Here is an 18633-nt window from a genome sequence, read left to right on the forward strand (position 1 = left end):
CCCTGTGTCTGTTTGTTTCTTTGTTGTGTGTCTGTTTAAATGGTCGTGTCTAACAAAGCCCCCGGAACAATTCTCTCGCAATGCCACATTCATCGCATACAACCAGCACGAATTGGCCAGCTGTTGGACGGGGTTGTGTGATGGTGCCTAGATTTGGCAAACTGATGCCTAACATTGTACGTTATTGTCTTATTCCCAGCTAGTGTAGGCTAATGTTCCAGAACGCTAGGTAATGTTGACTAGTGGCGGCTAGTGTTGGCTAGTACTAGAAAATGTTAAATGACTGATTGGTGATCGCTCCATAATTCAGACTGTCAGTGTTGGGTTGCCTCATCTCCGCTAGAGCTGGCCACCATAGATTGAGTGGTGGCTAGTACTGGCTAATGCAGCTAGTGATAATGTTAAGTACCACTAGCCAAGGAAGAGCTGAATAACAAGTGAAATTTATTGAAGCGATACAACAGGTTATAAAGGAGGCGTGACAAAAAATAACATTAGAAGCGTAAAAACAATGAAAATATTTCAATTATTTTTAATTTGCAGCCTTTTCGCGACACTTCATCAACAAGACAGCCATCTTGCTGATGACGTGTCGTAGGAATAGTAGCTGCTTGTATGCAAATCGGGGCCTGTTTTTAGTGTGAGCCCAGATGACCTGACTGTCCGAAGCAGTGTTCCAAGTCGACGGGGGCGTTCGTCACAGCGATGACATCGTCATCCAAGTAGACGAGTCTGCCACTTTTCAAGCCTGTTAGTACTGTGTCAACCACGCGTTGGAACGCGGCAGGTACCGAACACAGACCGAATGGCATAACCTTGAACTCAAACAGCCTGTCTGGTGGTATAAGATCAGTATTCTCTCTGCGTCTGTCCTCGACTTCGATTTGCAAGTAGCTGTTGTTGAGCTCAATCGATGAAAAATATTTAGCGTTCCAAAGTCGATCCAAAGTATGGTGTATCTGTCGGAGCGGATATACGTCCTTCTTCGCGACTTTGTTCCGGGGCCGGTAATAGACAAAGAAGCGCAAGGTTCCGTCCTTCTTCATCGCCAATACTGCTGGTGATGTCCATGGGCTTTTACAGCGAAAGCTGTTATGAGATCATTTCACCGGCCGTTTTTGGCGCCGTAGTTGCCCGCCGCTGCCGGTGTCCGTAACTACTATCGCTCGAAATAAGAAAAAAAAACGAAATAAGAAAACAATTTCAGGGTGGAACGAGGTTCGAACCTGGGCCCTCTGCCCAGTATTCAACCTCTGAGCCATGCCGGTGCTTGAAACTGCTTTGCAAAAAGGTGCTATACAGGCTTCATGTCGGGAAGGAACCACATTAACCTATGCTATATAGCGTGGTAGAAGAGTAAAATAAACACCAAGCGTCGCACAACGCGAATTCTGTAATCAGGCGTCACACAGTGCGAATTGCGCAACGAGAAGGTTGTTGAATGCTTCCAACCCATTACAAAGGGCTCCGCCATATTTCTTCATCGTCATCAGGCACAGCATCAACAAAGTGCGCATAATGCCTTACATGCGTTTAGCAGGTACCACGGCCCTCCGTACAATGACAAAAAATAACATAATGCCTGCTTTCCTACTTCTCAAAAATTACAATGATTTATAGCATAGTGGGTTCCTCGCAAGTGCACTTGTATTAATTGCCGAGGAAGCCCATAAACGCATGATCCATTTCCTCGGGGTCTCAGTAAAGTTGTTCGACCCCCCCCCCCACCTCTCTCTCCCACGTCAGCGTATGTTATACAGCATGGCGAGAGAGGGACATAGCGACCGGGCGTCACCTAATGCAAATTACATAACTGGTGGGCCGTTTAAAGCTTCCAACCCATTACAAAGGGTTGAGCCCTCATTCTTCATCGTCGTCAGTCGTCGCGTCAACAAAGTGCGCATAATGCTTACAGACGCGTAGCTGGTGCCTCGCTTCTCCGTAGAATGACGGCTAATGGCTTAGTAGGTGCTTCCGAACTTCACAAAAATTGTGATTTATGGTGTAGTGGGTACCTTGCTAGTGTACTTGTATTAGTAGCCCCAAGAGAGCTTACAACGGTGCTTTAGAAACGCCGCTCTTCCAGCTTTCGCTGTGACTGTGCTGCGGTTTCAGCGCAGGCCTGGCGATTTTTTAGCATCTGTATACATCCTCACACAGCATCTGGTCGACTTGTCGCTTGGTGACATCTCGTTGTCGGGTCGAAATTCGACAAGGACTCTGACGAAGTTGACGGGCACTTTCTTCTGTTAAGACGCTGTGCATGCAAGTGGCGCTTGCTGCCCCCTTGATGACGACGAGAATCAGTGCTTGTATTGGCGCAGAAGGCTTAGGAGCCATTGCCGATTGCAAGTGGGAAGGTTTGGGTTTGATGTCGGATGATTGTTCAAGCATAGGGGTCGTTGCGGTAGCTTCGTCAAAATTTGGCAAGGGAAACACATTCCGATAGCCACAATGTCTTCTACGTATGCTATCGTCGTGTCCATGTTTGCGTGCTTGCATTGGTGGCTGAAGCTCGTCAGTCGGGCCCTTCCTTTTCGTTTATGCAGTCCATCGATTCCTCGCGCGACGTAAATTTCACGCTCACGCAGCAGGTGTTAGTCAATTTCTATCGTGCCTTCTATGCCGGCCGGTGCTCTTGGCGCCGGCGGTCAATATGATGGTGGAGCGAGGTATAATGGCAAGTTTAAATGGCCAGGCAAACACCTTGAGGTTTTCATTAAAATGTATTTCTCTCTATACATTCGGGCACATTCAAGGCACGGTAACCAAAGTTCGTATATGGTGAATAAGTATAATTTTGGGAGTTTTACGTCTCAAAGCCACAATATGGCTATGACGCCGCAGCGGAATGCTCCAGTAATTCTGTCCATCAGGTGTTTTTCAACGTGCGCCTAAATCTAAGTACACGGGCCTCTAGCATTGCGCCTCCATCTAAATGCGGCCTCCGCGGCCGGGATTTGATCCCGTAACCTACGGTTCAGCAGTTGAACACCATAACCACTAGACCATCCTGGCAGGTTTCGTTTACGGTGAGTTCGCTTTGTCCATTGACAGCGTTATCGACATTGATCGAATGGACCGTGTTGTGTTGGAAGTCTATGACATCGACGACAGAGAGAAAACATCAAGGAATTATACCAGCCGAAAACAGACGAACACAGGCAACGGTGAAGGAGACAGGAAAGCGGCTAGTCTACCAACTCTTTTAATCACCAAAGCGGCTGGTATAATTCCTTGATGCAATGCACCAACTAGCCCAACAACGGGTTCTACTAGAGAAAACATCTTTATTATGTAAGTAGAACAAAAAACATGGGAGGAAACCCTTGTCCGGGGTCCCTAGGACGACTCCGGCGACATGTCGAGCCCGTTGTATGATGGCTTGCAGGACCTCGGGAGGTCTGTCGCGAGAGGCGTCGTCCCACACTCTTTTTTGCGTAGCGAGCAGAGGAGGGGTAGTAATGGAGGGAAAAGATTTGCCGTGCACTCGATAATGACGTGGAAGATGGAGGGTGACCTGCCGCAGCCCGGACAATTGTCGGCATAACAGTGTGGCCAGAATTTGTTCAGGGAGACAACATTAGGGAAAATTTCGGTTGGCAACTGGCGTAGTGCCACTGCTTCCTCTCTCGTTTTTTCTTAAAAAACTATGAGCGCACAGAAAACACGGACGACAAAAAGACACACATATGCACACACGTAGGCGCTGCTTCCAACAAAATATTCTTGTGATCCACTGCTACTTATAGCACACAATCAGCCCATATCGATGCGCCATACTCCTGCTGTATGGCGCATCGATATGGGCTGATTGTGTGCTACAAGTAGCAGTGGATCACAAGAATAAATTTTGTTGGAAGTAGCGCCTACGTGTGTGCATATGTGTGTCTTTTTGTCGTCCGTGTTTTCTGTGCGCTCATAGTTTTTTAAGATGGAATACCAACGTGCCCAAACCGCCGCACTGCTGAACTTTGTTCCTCTCTCGAGAAGGATGGTGGTGGCGACTGTGAGTGCAGCGAATGCTTCTATAATGATGGAGAATGCCTCCGTAACGCAGGAAGGGATCCTGAACTGGTCCACCCTGAACTGGTCGTTTCACTAAGCCGGGCAGGCCGGGGGGGAATATGGCGGGCAACTGCATGTGCGCATTCATTGCCCGGCAGCGAGGCATATGCCATTGATTCAATGACATCGACGAAATTCCGCGAGAAACGGTATAGGATCACGAAGCTTGAAGGAGAAGTCCGGTTATTAATGCTGACTCTTGCTGTGCAGACTTCAGCCGGTGTGATTATGAGGCCTCCAGCTGTGCTGATTTCGGGGTCTTTCCAGGTAGTCTTAAATTTCTTCATCTTTGCAGCGTACGGCTCACTGAAAACGCAGTAGCGGGCTGTGGTGTCGACTAGAGCGGTGACTGCGTGGCTTTTGAGTAGGACGTCGAGGTCGCTGGTTCGCCGTCGTGCGTTGCTATTAGATCGCGGTGTCGGATCATGGCTACATCTGTTCGACCTGCTGCTGTTACATGGTAATACGACGTAAACTCCAATTCATAGATTCTTGCGAATGCCGGCGTGTCTTTTTTAAAGGGGCCCTGCAACAGCTTTTTCAAGTAACCATCGAATGGCCTCACTGAAGGAATTTATTGCCTCATGAATCAAGCGCCGCAATATGTTTTTCCAATCCGTCAAATACGAGTGTATTTGTCGCAAGCTGTAATTGCGTTTTCTTCTGTCGTCCCGACGAACGTGCTGGAACGTAAGCAGGGAGGGATGGCACAGGCGAAATAAGTCCTGTCATGCGCGCGGCATGACCTTCAGGACTTTTAATTGCGGAGAACTTTAGGAGATCGGCTTGTCGACCATCCATACATACAATGTGGCGGGATCACGCTCACAATAAAGCGCTCAATACAATAAGAGATTGGTCTGGGCGAGTTGGTTCATAGCAATGGAAAGGCACAGTGCAACTGAGACAGCGGACAAGAACACACAACACAAACGAGCGCTGACTTACAACTGAATTTATTTTGCCACCAACTGCCTTATAAATGCGCTTAAACTTGATAAATGACAGGTCGGTAGTCAAACAGAAATGATCGGTAATTTTTTTTTCTTTTTCTTTTGGTTTATCAACCGCGATATAATAACAACCTGATTTTTGCTCTTTCCAAGAGCCAATTGACCAACATACCAAGCAAACAAAACCCAGAAATGGACACTTATCAACACATGGCTAACAGCAATATCACAATGCTCACAATGGTACAATTATTTAACCCGCTGGCGCAAGAAAAAAAGGCAAAAAAAAGAAAAAGAAAACAAAAACGCAAAAAAAACGAAAAAAACGGGAGAAAGTATGAACATATGCATTGGTGAAACACTGTAGAAGCTAAATAAAACCATCAAGATACTGAATCTCGGCGTCTCTCAGTAAAACGGAAGCCCTGCTTGCGCAGTTGTCAGAGGATCTGTTAATAAAGAAAGCTTCAATAATTTCCCGCTCCGTCCTGTCACTTGATTTCTTTAAAAACTTTGTAGCGGAAAAAGTCGGCGAGCAACCACACCCCCTGTAGTGCTCCGCTAAAAAGCCTCCGGACTTATTTCGAACATTTAAGTTATGTTCCTTGGCGCGCTCATTGAAGCACCTTCCTGTTTGGCCGATGTATCGGCGACCGCAGCTCAAGGGAATCTCATAGACAACATTTGCCACACACTCCTGTGAATCTGTTCCTATGCTGTGTTGTGCACTATGGCAGCTCATCCTTTCTTGTCATTGTACATATTTTTGACAATTTGCATGGTGCAGAAAACACAATTTGAACATCGTGCCTCGAGTCAATCTTCTTAATGTTGTGTGACAGTTTGTGGATATATGGAATGACATGTATAGGCTGCTTTCGCTTGCCTTGGCTAGCTTTTGTGCTCGGACACTTAATCCTTCGAAGCAATGCCTCTGAAACTGCGGTGATGAGCGCCGACGGATACCCGGCTTCTTGCAGCCTCGCCACCTGAGTGTCGAAGCTTTCATTCAACAGGTGCAGACACGTCTTCTTTAAGGCGGAATGAAGGCAATTCGTTGCGATTCCTCTTTTAACGAGTTTGCAATGCGCACGGTTGAAAGGAAGTAACCCTTTCTGAGACCTAGGAGTGTACTGCCAACATATACGGTCGTTTCTGAATAACAACTTCAGGTCAAGGAACTGCAATTTGTGGTCTTCAGGGGTCTCCCATGTAAAGTTAAGCCCACTTCCGTTGGAAGTGAAGACCTGGATAATATTGCGGACGACATCTTGAAATTCGGAACTCTGCACATCTTTCAAGATCACCAGAAAGTCGTCTGTGAGGCCGTGCTTCTGAGCTACGTCGTGGACTCGCGCACCTTTCTTGGTGGTGATGGCACAGCCCCAAGCTGTGTGAGGCGCGTTGAAGTCCCTTACGACCACGAGTCGGTGACCTCTCGTGCATTTTCTGAGTTCACTGATGAAGTGATCGTAGTCCGTGAGCTGATCTCTCGGTGGGCTGTATACGTTAGTGACGTAGGGGCTTTGTTGCGACTTTCGTTCCGGTATGACTTCTACGATGGTGTGTTCGACTGTAGTGCCTTCTATCTTATGTTCTTGGGCCGTGACGGGACTCCTGAGGAGATTGGCGGTTCTTGGGATCAGGATGACAGTGTTATATCTTGTGAGCCTTACTTTTTCAGTATGGTTCTCTTGCAAAGCGATGAGGTCGGGTTGATTTACTTTTACATATCCTTGCAGATTTGCCTGTCGGGATCTGCACGATCAACAGTTCCCATGCCAAATGCGGAAAGCCGATTGCGGAATCGGAATCTCGTTGTTAGAGCCTGCCATCTTCGTGATTGTCCAGTGCGTTTATTTGCTCGCCTTTAGGAGTGTTTGAGTGAGAATCTTCCTCTATCTGTGAGCGTGGTTTTTTCCTTCCATGGCAGTCTTCAAGTTCAGCTTGACTAATGCACTTGTTCGTGACATGAGCCATGAAATTGGTGAGTTGCGACTTGAGTTCGTTGATTTGGGCTGTATGAGTGTCCATCCTGCGGCTGAGCGTCGTGAACGTATCGCCGATTTGGACGGTGATGGGCTCAAACTTCGCCTGGACGAGTGCCTCGAGCCGCGACTCGACTACCACAGGGCGCATGGGCGCTGCTATCGCCGTGAGCTGCGATTCGACAAGGGCGGCGACTTTCGTTTCGATGATAGAGATTATCTTGGCCTCCACGACAGCTTCAATTTATTGTGTAGTGAACTTTGTGGCCATTTGTTTAGCTTGGCGCTGTTCGCATAATCGAGTGAGCTTCTCTATGCTTTCATTTTGCTTCTGGATAATCTTTTCCTGTTCTTTGCACAATTATTCGAGCTTTTGACAACTGCACCTTGGCTTCCAAGCTGTTCACGCTGACTTTGCAAAGCCTTCTGCTGGTTCAAAACCCTGTTTTCGAGAGCTTTAAATGCTGTGGTCTCAGCAAATGAGGAGTCTGAGGTGTTCTCGTTGTGCGGTGAACTTGATTATTCTCGTGTTGCATCAGCATAGCTGATTCGATGGGCGGAGCGCGAGCGGGACCTTGTGCGAGACGTGGAGCGCGACCGCAGGATAGACCTAGACCTGCTTCGGCTGGGCTTGCTTCGTTGTGCGCCGCTGGAGCTGCTAGAGGGTATGTCCAGCTCGGGGACGTCCTCGCTTCGTGAACTACAGCCATTCTCTCGGGCTTTCCTCTTGTCGAGTTGTTGTCGCACTTGATAAGGTGAGGGTTTGGTCGTAACTTCTTCTTGCACTCCTTTCCGGCGGTCTCATGAGCTTGTTCGCATATTCTGCACTTGGGTAGACAGTCGCGAGCTTCGGTAACTGCGCCTTGTCTGCACTTGTAACAGAAGTCCTCTCTGGGCCTGGGACAGATGTCCTGTCGGTGTCCAATGGCACCGCACTTGCGGCAGTACTGTACAGACGTTCGATAGGGTTTACAGCGGTAGTCGCCACTTTGGTAGGTGATATAGTACGGGACGTGCGGTCCGTCGAAAGTGATGACGGCGGTGGAAGACCGACCAAGCATACGAGCTCCAAGAGTATGTTGAGTCCACTTTGAGGCCAACTACGATTTCGGCACTGCTTGTACCTGGGAAGAGTCCGTAGATGACACCTCTGCATACGTCATCGGGATGTCTCACGTGAGGGTTCACACTGAAAATGGTACCTCCTAACTGGATTGTAGTAATGCTTCTGAGTTTGGTTGCGCGTTCTGTGTCGGCGGTGCTCGCAATGATAATGTTTTCAACGATCTGCATCTGCACTCGAACGTTGTCGTAGAAATCCCGTTGTGTGAGGCCGCTTGATCGTCCGATAGCATGGGTGATTGCTGTTAGGCTCCATTTCGATAAGCCCAGTCGAGCTTGTGGCCTGTAGACGATTTTAAAGTCGTCCGTGTGGAAAGGCGGCCTGTTCAAGTTGCGTTGCTTTGACGGTTTTTGCGTGGGCATGTGCTCTTTTTCTGGCTGTTCTTTGGATGCTTGAATCGGTTCCGACGTTCATTTTGCCTTGCGTCCGACTCGCAGCCATTCTATATGCTCCTTCCCGATTGTTTTGCAGCTGTTGACATCATAGGACCATGCCGATGCGGTTGCGGGGGTCTAGGCGTTCACCTCGGTTTGCTTGATGTTGGTTCGTCTTGTGGTCCGGTAGAAGCCATCTGCTTGCCTCGAAGGTCTAGGTGTTAGATACCAAGTTGCGTTTCCTTCTAATAAGGTTTCCTGGTCGAGAAAGGAACGCGATGCTCCCTCCCAGGCGCCGCGCTCCCACCACCGCGGCCAGTGGAGCCACTGTATCCCACACAAATGCTTCCCCTGGATTGTCGGGTCTCTCACCCAACAGCCGCGCGGAGATTTTGCGCGCATTCACGCAGATTTCGCAACAGCTCGAGCGCTGGGCTTGGTTCAACTCTGGGTTCTCGCCTGCCTCTTTAACATCGTCACTATTTTGGCAGCGCCGGAGTTCCGCGTCTTTCAGGCAGATGCTGTCTTGTTGTTTGAAACTATATATTGCCTCGGCACCCCGCCATGCCTGGCCTGACCACTAGCCTGAGAAGGGCTAGTGGCAATCGACCGCCTTCGCGAAGGTGCCAAGGCATGGCATGCCTACGAAGACGTAAGGCAACTATCATGGCCTGAATGGTGTCCTCAGCTGATAAGTTTTTCCGTCCGCTTTCACATGCCTGCGAACCCTCCCTACCGATCCACAGTCTACCGCGGATGGAAGCTGGGAGACGCACAACTTTGACGGCGCAAGTACGGCCCCCACCAGTCTGCTTTACCTCGCTGATCGACATCGTCAATTAGCACCAACACGATGGTTTAGCTGTGCCCTTGCACCACGTCGTACGGATTTCGACCTCCTGAGGGGCACCGAGCCGATGGTACAGCTGTATACTGCAGCTTCTTCACAGCAAGCTTCGCGGAACGCCCGGCGACAGACACCGACTAAGGCCACCACGTGGGCTTCGCGGCCAAGGACTCAAACTCCGCATCGCGACCCATCTCACGACCTTCCTTGCCCGAGACTAAGACCACCTCCATGCTACAGAAATCGACGACGCAGGCCGGAGGCTCATCACCGCCTTGGCAAGCGAAGACGATGGCTCCTCTCATTGTCAACACGCTGCCAGTTCAGCAACCGCACGAGCCCATGCCAGCAGTCAATATCAATGTGCTCTCATAGCCACCGGAGCTATGAACGCGAAGTTTGAAGGACTTCGCTAACGTACCTCCGAAAGACTTACCAGGGACTTCGCTGTTGCTACGGGCTTCGACGGCTGCGATATGAAAATTCGGCAGATCCCACGTACCGTGGGACTCGATGTTATGCGAAGCATGCGGCGGGTAGGTGACTGTGGCGTAACTTTTTACTGAGCGACACGTTACAAAATGACGCTAAAGATTTCTATATATTTTATACGCACACATTTATATGTTGAAGAGTTGCATGTGTGTTATATAAGCAGTTGTTTACGGTTGGGTAACGCTGCCAATGACAACACCACAAGCGGTAAGCTGATATGTCGTGCTTATACGTGTCCCGAGAACGCACGCGCGCTTCACGAACCCGTGTGCATGTGTGCAAGAAGTTCTTGGCAGTTCTTGAACAAGGGCATCATCACCGTGATCAATGAGCACCAGCAGCTGGTCATGACTTGTTATAGAATCCGGTCGTGACCGTAGAGAAGAGGGGTCCATATGTATTGAAGTATGTGGTATAGTAGAGCTGTTGGAATTCGTGGATGCCTCGGTCATTTCGTCGACAAATTTTCTGTCGACAGAGCCGGCGACATGTCGGAACCTGAAGCCACCTTTCGCGTTGGTGAGGCATAGGCCGTTGAGGCTGGTAGGCCCGGATAGTGCTACGTAGACCGAATTCAGTGGATGGTGTTTGTCCTATTCGTAGACTACCTGGGCGTATGTGGCCTAATTAGTCTAGTCTACAAATGGCTGTCAATCAAACTGACATTATCCTTGGTCAGCATGAGGCCATCGCCCAGCCTGTTAAGAAATGAAGAGGACACTTCGTCGTTCTGATGGACGAAGTGCACTTTACGATGCGGTGATGTGGATATCATATGTAACTTTCTTTATTTTATTCCTCTGGTGTCGAGCAATGCTTCAATATAGCTTGCTGAATCATAGGAATACAAACGTAATGCTTATTAGACTGCTATAAAAGCGGAGCCAACACTGGAACTACAGACGTCAGTCTGATATGACGCCCGTATCGTAGGAGTACACATCGTAGGAGTATCATGTAGTGTTTATTGCTTTCTTGTAAAATTAGATAGTCAGCACCACAACCACAATTGACAATGCACCGATATTACGCCTGCGTAGGCTGTTTTTCCAAACCAATTTATAGACCTGACGTGACTCTGTGGTAGAATACCTGATTGCCACGCAGAGTGCTTGGGTTCGATTCCTGCTGGGATCCTAATTTTCATGATTTCCATTCGTTGTGTCAACGCTGCCGATGTTGGTTTTACTTAACTCTCTAGCATTTAAGTTACTAATGTCTGTTCTCGCCGTTCCTGGGTAGACATAAACTGTCAGTCACCTGTGGCGCATATCCGGACACCGCGGCCCGTGGTAAACGGGTATGTGCCACACGTGTCTAGTGGAACGGGTTTGACGACGTACACGACAGGATTTTAACGTTATTTATGTCATGACCCGGCAGTCATATTCGTCAAATCCTCTTACCCTCCCATGCAAATTGTGGTCTATACCAAGTTAAGGAGGCGATCATGAGAGCGCCCAGACGTAGGCGGCTAGATAGATAGATAGATAGATAGATAGATAGATAGATAGATAGATAGATAGATAGATAGATAGATAGATAGATAGATAGATAGATAGATAGATAGATAGATAGATAGATAGATAGATAGAAACGCTCAAAGTGCCAGAGGTTCGCTAAGAAATGCTTCGCATTTAAAAGCGCGCCACCAATTTTCAAATTTTTGTGGCGCGCTCCGATTGGTTCGCGGTGAAGAATAAAGATCAGTGCGGGACCGATCAGCGTGTAGAGGGCTGTTCCGCGGGTCTTGCAGCCGCTACACTAAGTTCTGAGCCGCTCAGCCCCCAATGTCTCAGTGTGAACACGCCTTTATAGTATCTCGCTAGTGTCGGCGCCCAGCGAGAGCGTTTCGAGATAGCTTGAAGATTGCGGATGCAGTTATATAGTTTCGTCCATCCTAAGTGTTCTCTAAATCGTTGTAGCATCCGTTAGGAGAGAGAGAGAGAAAGCTTTTATTTATGCAGGCCTGAAGAATCGTCCTCGTTTAGTGGAGCTCTTAGTTCAGGGCCCCATTGGCTCGCGCCACACCACGTGCCTGCTGGATCAGCCGACGCTGCACGTGCGGCTATGAGCTGGTCAGCGCAGTCTCCCAGGAGGAATGTGAGGGTGAAGGAATAGAGCGGTAGCCCGGTGGTTGTGGACATTCTCAGGTGCTGTGATACTACTCTGTGCGCTTCGCTCCACTAATCGCAACCCCGTCAAGACGGTCACCGAATTCCTAACGAATATTCCACCCCACACAATATCTGTTATGAATTTGGTGACCGTCTTGACGAGCTTGCGTGCCAGTCCTGCAAACAGCTCTTGTATCCCTCCGCCCACAAGCAAGCGAACATTTTTAACCTGAGGAATGGCAGCTTCTGTCTAGTGGATCATTTGGGTCACCTCTTTCAAAAGGGTGTCTTGAAGGCCCAGTTGATAAATCTTAATATGTTGACAACAGCGCGAAAGCGGACTGAACTCTAAGGAACAAACAACACAACCGCTGACGAACAACTGTGCGCACGTTTTGCAACAGAAAATATATATACTAAAAATGAGAATTAAGTGGAAACAATATCACATGATCACAGTGACGAAGCCGCAACAAATGTCCGCCACGAGTCGAGATACCACAATTAGGCCGACAAAGACAATCTCATTTTCCAGAAGCGCGATCGAGGGCTCGATGACGCACGTGTTTCCTTGTTTTATTATTCTCGAATGCTTCGTAGGTTTCGCGCTCCTTCCAAATTGGTTATCATGTGAGGATCCCGCTGTAAGCGACGCAGTCTAGAACATTTTAAGCAAAGCGGACGTGAGGCTTTTTTTCAGCTCTCCGTAAGCTCGGCCGTTTGTGCAAGCAAGTAAACTCCGAAGAACCTAAGAAACACACGGGTCAAGAAACACAAGATACAATACTTCGAATGTATTGACGACGACCTTTACGACATTCCTCTGTCGTGCGACCAATGTTACACGACACAAACCGGCCGCTGCTTGAACGACCATCGTAGAGATTACGCGTTCAATATTAGTTCTTCAATAAGCAGCACCTGGCATCACATTGTTCATCGTGTGCCTGTGCTCCGCTCTTCAATGACTGCGGGGTCAGATTACCGACAGACGTCGGCTCTCGGTAATCTGATCGACGGCAGAACGCGTCGTCTTTTGTACATGACTAGACAGACAGACAGACAGACAGACAGACAGAAAGATATAAACGGCCACAGTGTATTTAGTTCGCAATGTTTCGCATTTACAATCATGTCATGTATTGAATTGAACTGTAAGCAACTTTATTTGGTCCTGCGAAACATGACAGGGTCGCGCCCCCGGCTATGTTCTACGTAGAGACCAGCAATGTCATGTAGACTGGGGATGCAAAAGAAGCGCGAACATGCGACATCTACATTCTCTGCTCTTTTACATTTATTTTCAAGTTGTTGTAGCCTCGATGATTGATGAAAAGCCACTAAAATCATACATGATACAATCAAGAACCATTAGGCATCTTTAAATTGCAACCAAGGTCAACGCGTGACGACAAAAGCGCGCCGCTCCGTTCGCGTTTCTTTCCAACCCTCCTGTATGTCATGACTTACAAGACATGGTCTTGGTGCTCTCGCGCGCGTTTCAGTAACATGATATACATCAAATGTGCATACGATGACGTGTGTATAAGGACATAAATGACAGCTGATAGCACGAAATTCATGTCATGCTTGCCGTATCAATCATGATGGACATGACATTATCTTATCCGTCTCGCGGCCATTACAGTATTCACCAAAATTGGCATGTCATGAATATGAGAAATATAAATTACAGGTCATGCATTTTATATGCCCGAATATACGATTCCTTAGTACGATATAAAATGGAATGTACATGCGTGCATGCATAACAAGTATGCATTAGTGAACCATATGCCGTGTCGTGAATGGCTTGATTTGTCTCAAAGGCAAACAATGCGGTGTAGGCACCTCCTTGAATAGTCGGTAACAGTAGTACATAGTACGACCGCCAGAGTATTGGGAGGGTGTCTAATGTCGTCATCCTGTTGTCGTTGCGACGATGATGATGAATATGCTGATGATGATGATATAGGATGTTTTATGGCGCAAGGGCCATCCATGGCCAAAGAGCGGTAGTTCATGAGACAAAAGATGTGTACAATGATTGTCGTAAGTGGCTGTATATTGGCCTGTATTGGCCGATTGGCTGTATAAAGTATTAAAATTATGAGAGTGACATGAAATGTGCGCAGTGAAAATCAGTGAAAAAAGCCCGTGATAATAAAACTATAAAGAAATGGTATGAGCACAAATGCCTTGTGAACGCCCTTGTGTCCAAGCGCCGTGAGACAGGTGCTTTCGGTAATGCAGCTGCCGCAGCAGCAACCTCTGTTCACAGGTTGTGCTGCGGATTACCTGGGTATATCACGTGAAAACTGTGCACATCTTTTAAAAACGCGAAGAATGAATCACGCTTGAAGAGCGGATCCCTACCGATGAATATCGATGGATGAAGTGGTGTTTGCTCTCGATAGCGTAATGAAGCGTGTTTTCTTCTAAGGTTCGGTAATTCTTTGCATTGGATAAGGATGCGAACGACAGTCAGTGGTTCAGCACATTTAAAACACAAATGTGGATTGCCACCGGACAGTAGGTATGAGTGTGTACTGTATGCCCTGCTCTTAGCCTTGCAAGTGTTACTTCTGCGCGGCGTGACTTCGATACTGGCTGCCAATTAAAAAGGTGTGGCTTGATAGCGTAAAGTTTATTTTGTGTGTACCTGTCCCATGGCGCTCTGCCAATAAATCCGAAGCTTTCGTTTAAGGAAAGGTTCTAGGTCTAGTGCAGGGATAGGTATTAGTGTATCGGCAGTGTATCCTTGAACGGACGCAGCTAGCTGGCCCGCCAAAACATTTCCTTTGATCTCGCGTTGCCCTGGCACCCAGCACACTACGACATGCTGTTTGAATGTGTAGACCGTGCATAAAAGTCAATATAGCGAAACAAGGACAAGATTTTTTGCTGTGTCCAAGTTTTCAGAGCTTTTACGACGCTTAAGGAATTGGTGTATATTACCGCACTTTGTAGTCTTAATTGTTTAACGTGCTTGACGGCCGCAAATATCGCGTGTGCCTCTGCTGTGAAGATGCTTGTACTCGGGTGCAGAAGAAGGCATCTGAAAAGGATGGACCAACCACTGCGTAATACACAAAAGTGTGAGACTTTGAGGCGTCTGCGAATAATTCAGGAAAAGTGTATTTGTGCTGCAGTTCGAGGAAGTACGTGCGGATATGTGCAATAGGAGCGTGTTTCAGAACATCCACGAAGGACACGTCACATTCTATGAGCTGCCACTGCCACGGCGGGAGATGTGCAGCGGGAGCCATTAAAGAGTGTTCATGGAGTGACAGACCCAATTCCTTAGCTACAGGGGCGTAGCCAGAAACTTTTGTCGGGAAGGCGGGGGGGGGGGTTCAACCATATTTTATGTATGTTCATGCGTGCGCTTGTAGGTGTGCGTGTATATATACTCAAGCAAAATTGAATATTTTCTGGGGGGTTTGCCCCCAACCTCTCCCCCGTGGCTACGCCCCTTCTCAGCTAGGCTTCTCCAGCGAAGCTTGTAAGGCTGTCTCACGGCAGGACGGTTGTGAAAAAGTGCAGTAGTAAACAAATCATTGATTGTTGAGTTTGAAGGGTGTTCCATGTCTGCGTTCACCTTCAGGAAATATACAAAGAACATACAAGAACTCTGAAGGTGGAGTGACCACTTGTTAGATTCATGGCAGAGGCTTTCTACGGGGCTAGTGCGAAAAGTACACGTAGAAAGACGAGTGCCCAAACGGTGGACATGGTCGAGCATCTTCAAGGCGCTTGGTGTCGCAGACTGAGAAACCACGGCCCCGTAATCTAGCCGCGTGCGAATAAGGCTTTTATACATAATCATCAGGCATGTCCTGTCAGTACCCCGTGCAGTCCATGACAACATTTTCGCAACATTCATTGTTTTTAAGCACTTCTTTTCTATAAGCCTGATGTGTGGTATGAAGGTTAGTGTCGTGTCTAGGATTAGGCCTAAGAGTTTATGTCCAGTCTTTAAATACAGACGTTGCCCCTGCAGGTCAATTTCTCTTCCTAGAAAATAACACACGTGTTTTTTTGTGGATTCAGCCTGAATTCGTTTTCGGATGCACATTTAGACACCTTCTTCAGACCAAGCTGAACCTGCCACTAGCACATGGCAGGATTACAAGACTTAAAGATTATCTGCAAATCATCCACATACGTGGAATAGAAAATGGCAGCTGGGGTGCGTAGACGCAAGGAAGTCATTTTTATAATAAAGAGAATACCACTCAGGTATCCACCCTGTGGTACTGCAGTTTCCTGAACATATGGTCGGGACATGACATTGCCAACTGGAACACGAAATGTGCGATTGGATAGACAACTTTCGACCATGATCAACATTCTACCTGGCACACCTAAGTGCGAGAGGTCTCTCAGTCTTCCAAAATAACATGTTGTATAGTAGGCCTTTTCATGTCAGGAAATACCGAGAGAAAAAATTGCTTATGGACAATTGCCTCGCGAATCTATGCTTCAATGCGTATAAGTGGACCGAGCCTCTCGAAATCCACACTGATACGGGTCAAGTAATTTGTTTGTTTCGAGAAAATGCATTAGCCGGCAGTCTATCATTTTTTAAAGCGTTTGCACAGGCTTGACGAGGGTAGCGATGCGGGCTTGTTGGTCTGTCATGGCTCTTGAATGTGGGCGCGAAAAGACAAGGACGTTCTTCCCTTCGTCCTTGTCTTTTCGCGCCCACATCCAAGAACCATCACAGGCTGGACAGCGCGATAGGCCTGTAACTTGTGACAGGCGATGGTTTCTTGCCCTGTTTCAGTATAAAATTCAATATAGACTCGTTCCAGGAAGTAGGGATTTCGCAGGAGAGCCATGCGATATTGTAGAGGGAAAGCGGTGCTTTTTGTGTTTCGTGGGAAAACCGTTTTATCATTCCGTATAAAATATGATCACAACATGAGGCAGACTTGTTGCAACAGTTCAGTAATGCCTGTAGCTCTGCCAAGCAAAACGGTTCATTGTATACTTCATTCTGTGTAGATTTTCTTTCCAACTTCTCTTGTTCCAGACTCGTTTTATATTTTTGGAATGTTTCGGAATAGTGTGTACAACTATATACAAATTCAAAATCTGCTCCCAGAGAGTCAGCTTGGTCTTCCAGGCTTTCGACCTGGGTGTCTACTAAGGGCAGCGAATACGCTGGTTGACCTCTTACTTTCTTTACAAGTAGCCTTATCTCTATAGGAGTTTATGCCCGATATGAACTTCTGCCAGCTTTCCCTTATAGCCTGCCGGCACGTTCTACGGCCTTGCGATCTGACGTATTTAAAATTAGTAAGATTTTCTGCTGTTAGGCAATCACGCAGAAGCCCCCACGCTTTATTCCGTTTCCTCCGAGCCTTGCGGCACTCGTCGTTCCACCAGGGGACACGATGTTCGCTTGTCGCCCTAGGTATTTTTTGAGTTTATAAACAGCGTTAATTAAAAAGCGTTAAAATACTAAACACCAGGATCAATACTAAAAGAAGACATGTCCGTCCACGAAATCTTAGGCTCTTTAAAGATTCCAGCGAGAAGCCTGGGGTGGAGATTCATTTTGTTTTTTGTGTTTTGAGAAATATTAGGATGAGGTCACTCCCATAAGGGTTTTTCGCCACTTCCAGTTAAAATCAAGCAAAATCGACGGAGTGATGATGCTAAGGTCGAAGGCTGAGTACGATTTGTTCTCTTGGCTAAAACAATGTGGGTTATTTCTTGTTGAGTAAGCGTGCGCCTGTGGAAAACAGAAAATTCTCAATAAGGCATCCTGGCGCGCCGGTGCGAGATTCGCCGAACAGCCTGCTGCGGGCCTTAAAATCGCCAAGAACTAGGTAAGGCTTGGGCACCTCGTCTATATATGATTCGAATTCATGTTTGTGTAGCTGATAGTGTGGGGGTGCTTTTTTATATATGTTTTCATTTACAGCTACTGCAGGCCCTCCTCGGGCCCATGCAGGAGCGAATAGAAACAATACAAACAGACAATAAATAGTAATGCAATGATGAGCTTGGCATAACTGAAATGATAAATAACTAACAAGTACACAAACGGAAAGACATAGCATTGTGCAGATATATGCACTGCACTAGCAATGTGCAGTACATATATGTATGTTGTACAAGCTAGAGAATTGCCCTCAAATCAAGGTATTTTCAATACGAGTCAGTTTCATTAGGAAAACTAATATATCCTATGTGTTCAGTAAATGAAGCCAGGGAGGTAGAGTTCAGTGATTCTTCAGATAATGCATTCCCATAAAAAGTTGCGCCAGGAAAGAGAGCGAACTTGTGGACATTAATGTGGCTAGCTGGTTGCCTAAAATATTACTGTGATTCGTTCAGGCTGAAAGTTTTGAAGGATGTAAAATATAACGCTCCCGTGATATTTTGAAGTCCCCATGAAAAATTTGGTAAATGACTTTTAATCTGGAAACTATCCTGCGCTGCTCAAGTTTTTGTAGGCTTGCCTTATTACGTAAGAGACAGTAGGATTGGCCGTGTTGGTACAAGGTGATAAAGAGTGCGTAACAGCGCAACCGACAGGAGGGGATAGAAGAGAGGAGACAGAGCGCTGAACTGGCAACAATTTATTTCTTGCAAAATCTATCTTCTATCCCCTGCTGTCGTTTGCGCTATTAAGCACTCTTTATCTCATTACG

The 18633-nt window shown here is 47.3% G+C and overlaps 1 protein-coding gene across 1 annotated transcript in view; it reads right to left on the bottom strand.

Moving 5' to 3' along the window:
- LOC119382249 (pseudouridine-5'-phosphate glycosidase) overlaps positions 1-18633 on the bottom strand; it is a gene marked incomplete in the record, with an annotated part of 1023505 nt that overhangs the window by 732614 nt on the left and 272258 nt on the right.

The sequence above is a fragment of the Rhipicephalus sanguineus genome, chromosome 2 (assembly GCF_013339695.2).
Source record: "Rhipicephalus sanguineus isolate Rsan-2018 chromosome 2, BIME_Rsan_1.4, whole genome shotgun sequence".
NCBI lineage: Eukaryota > Metazoa > Arthropoda > Arachnida > Ixodida > Ixodidae > Rhipicephalus > Rhipicephalus sanguineus.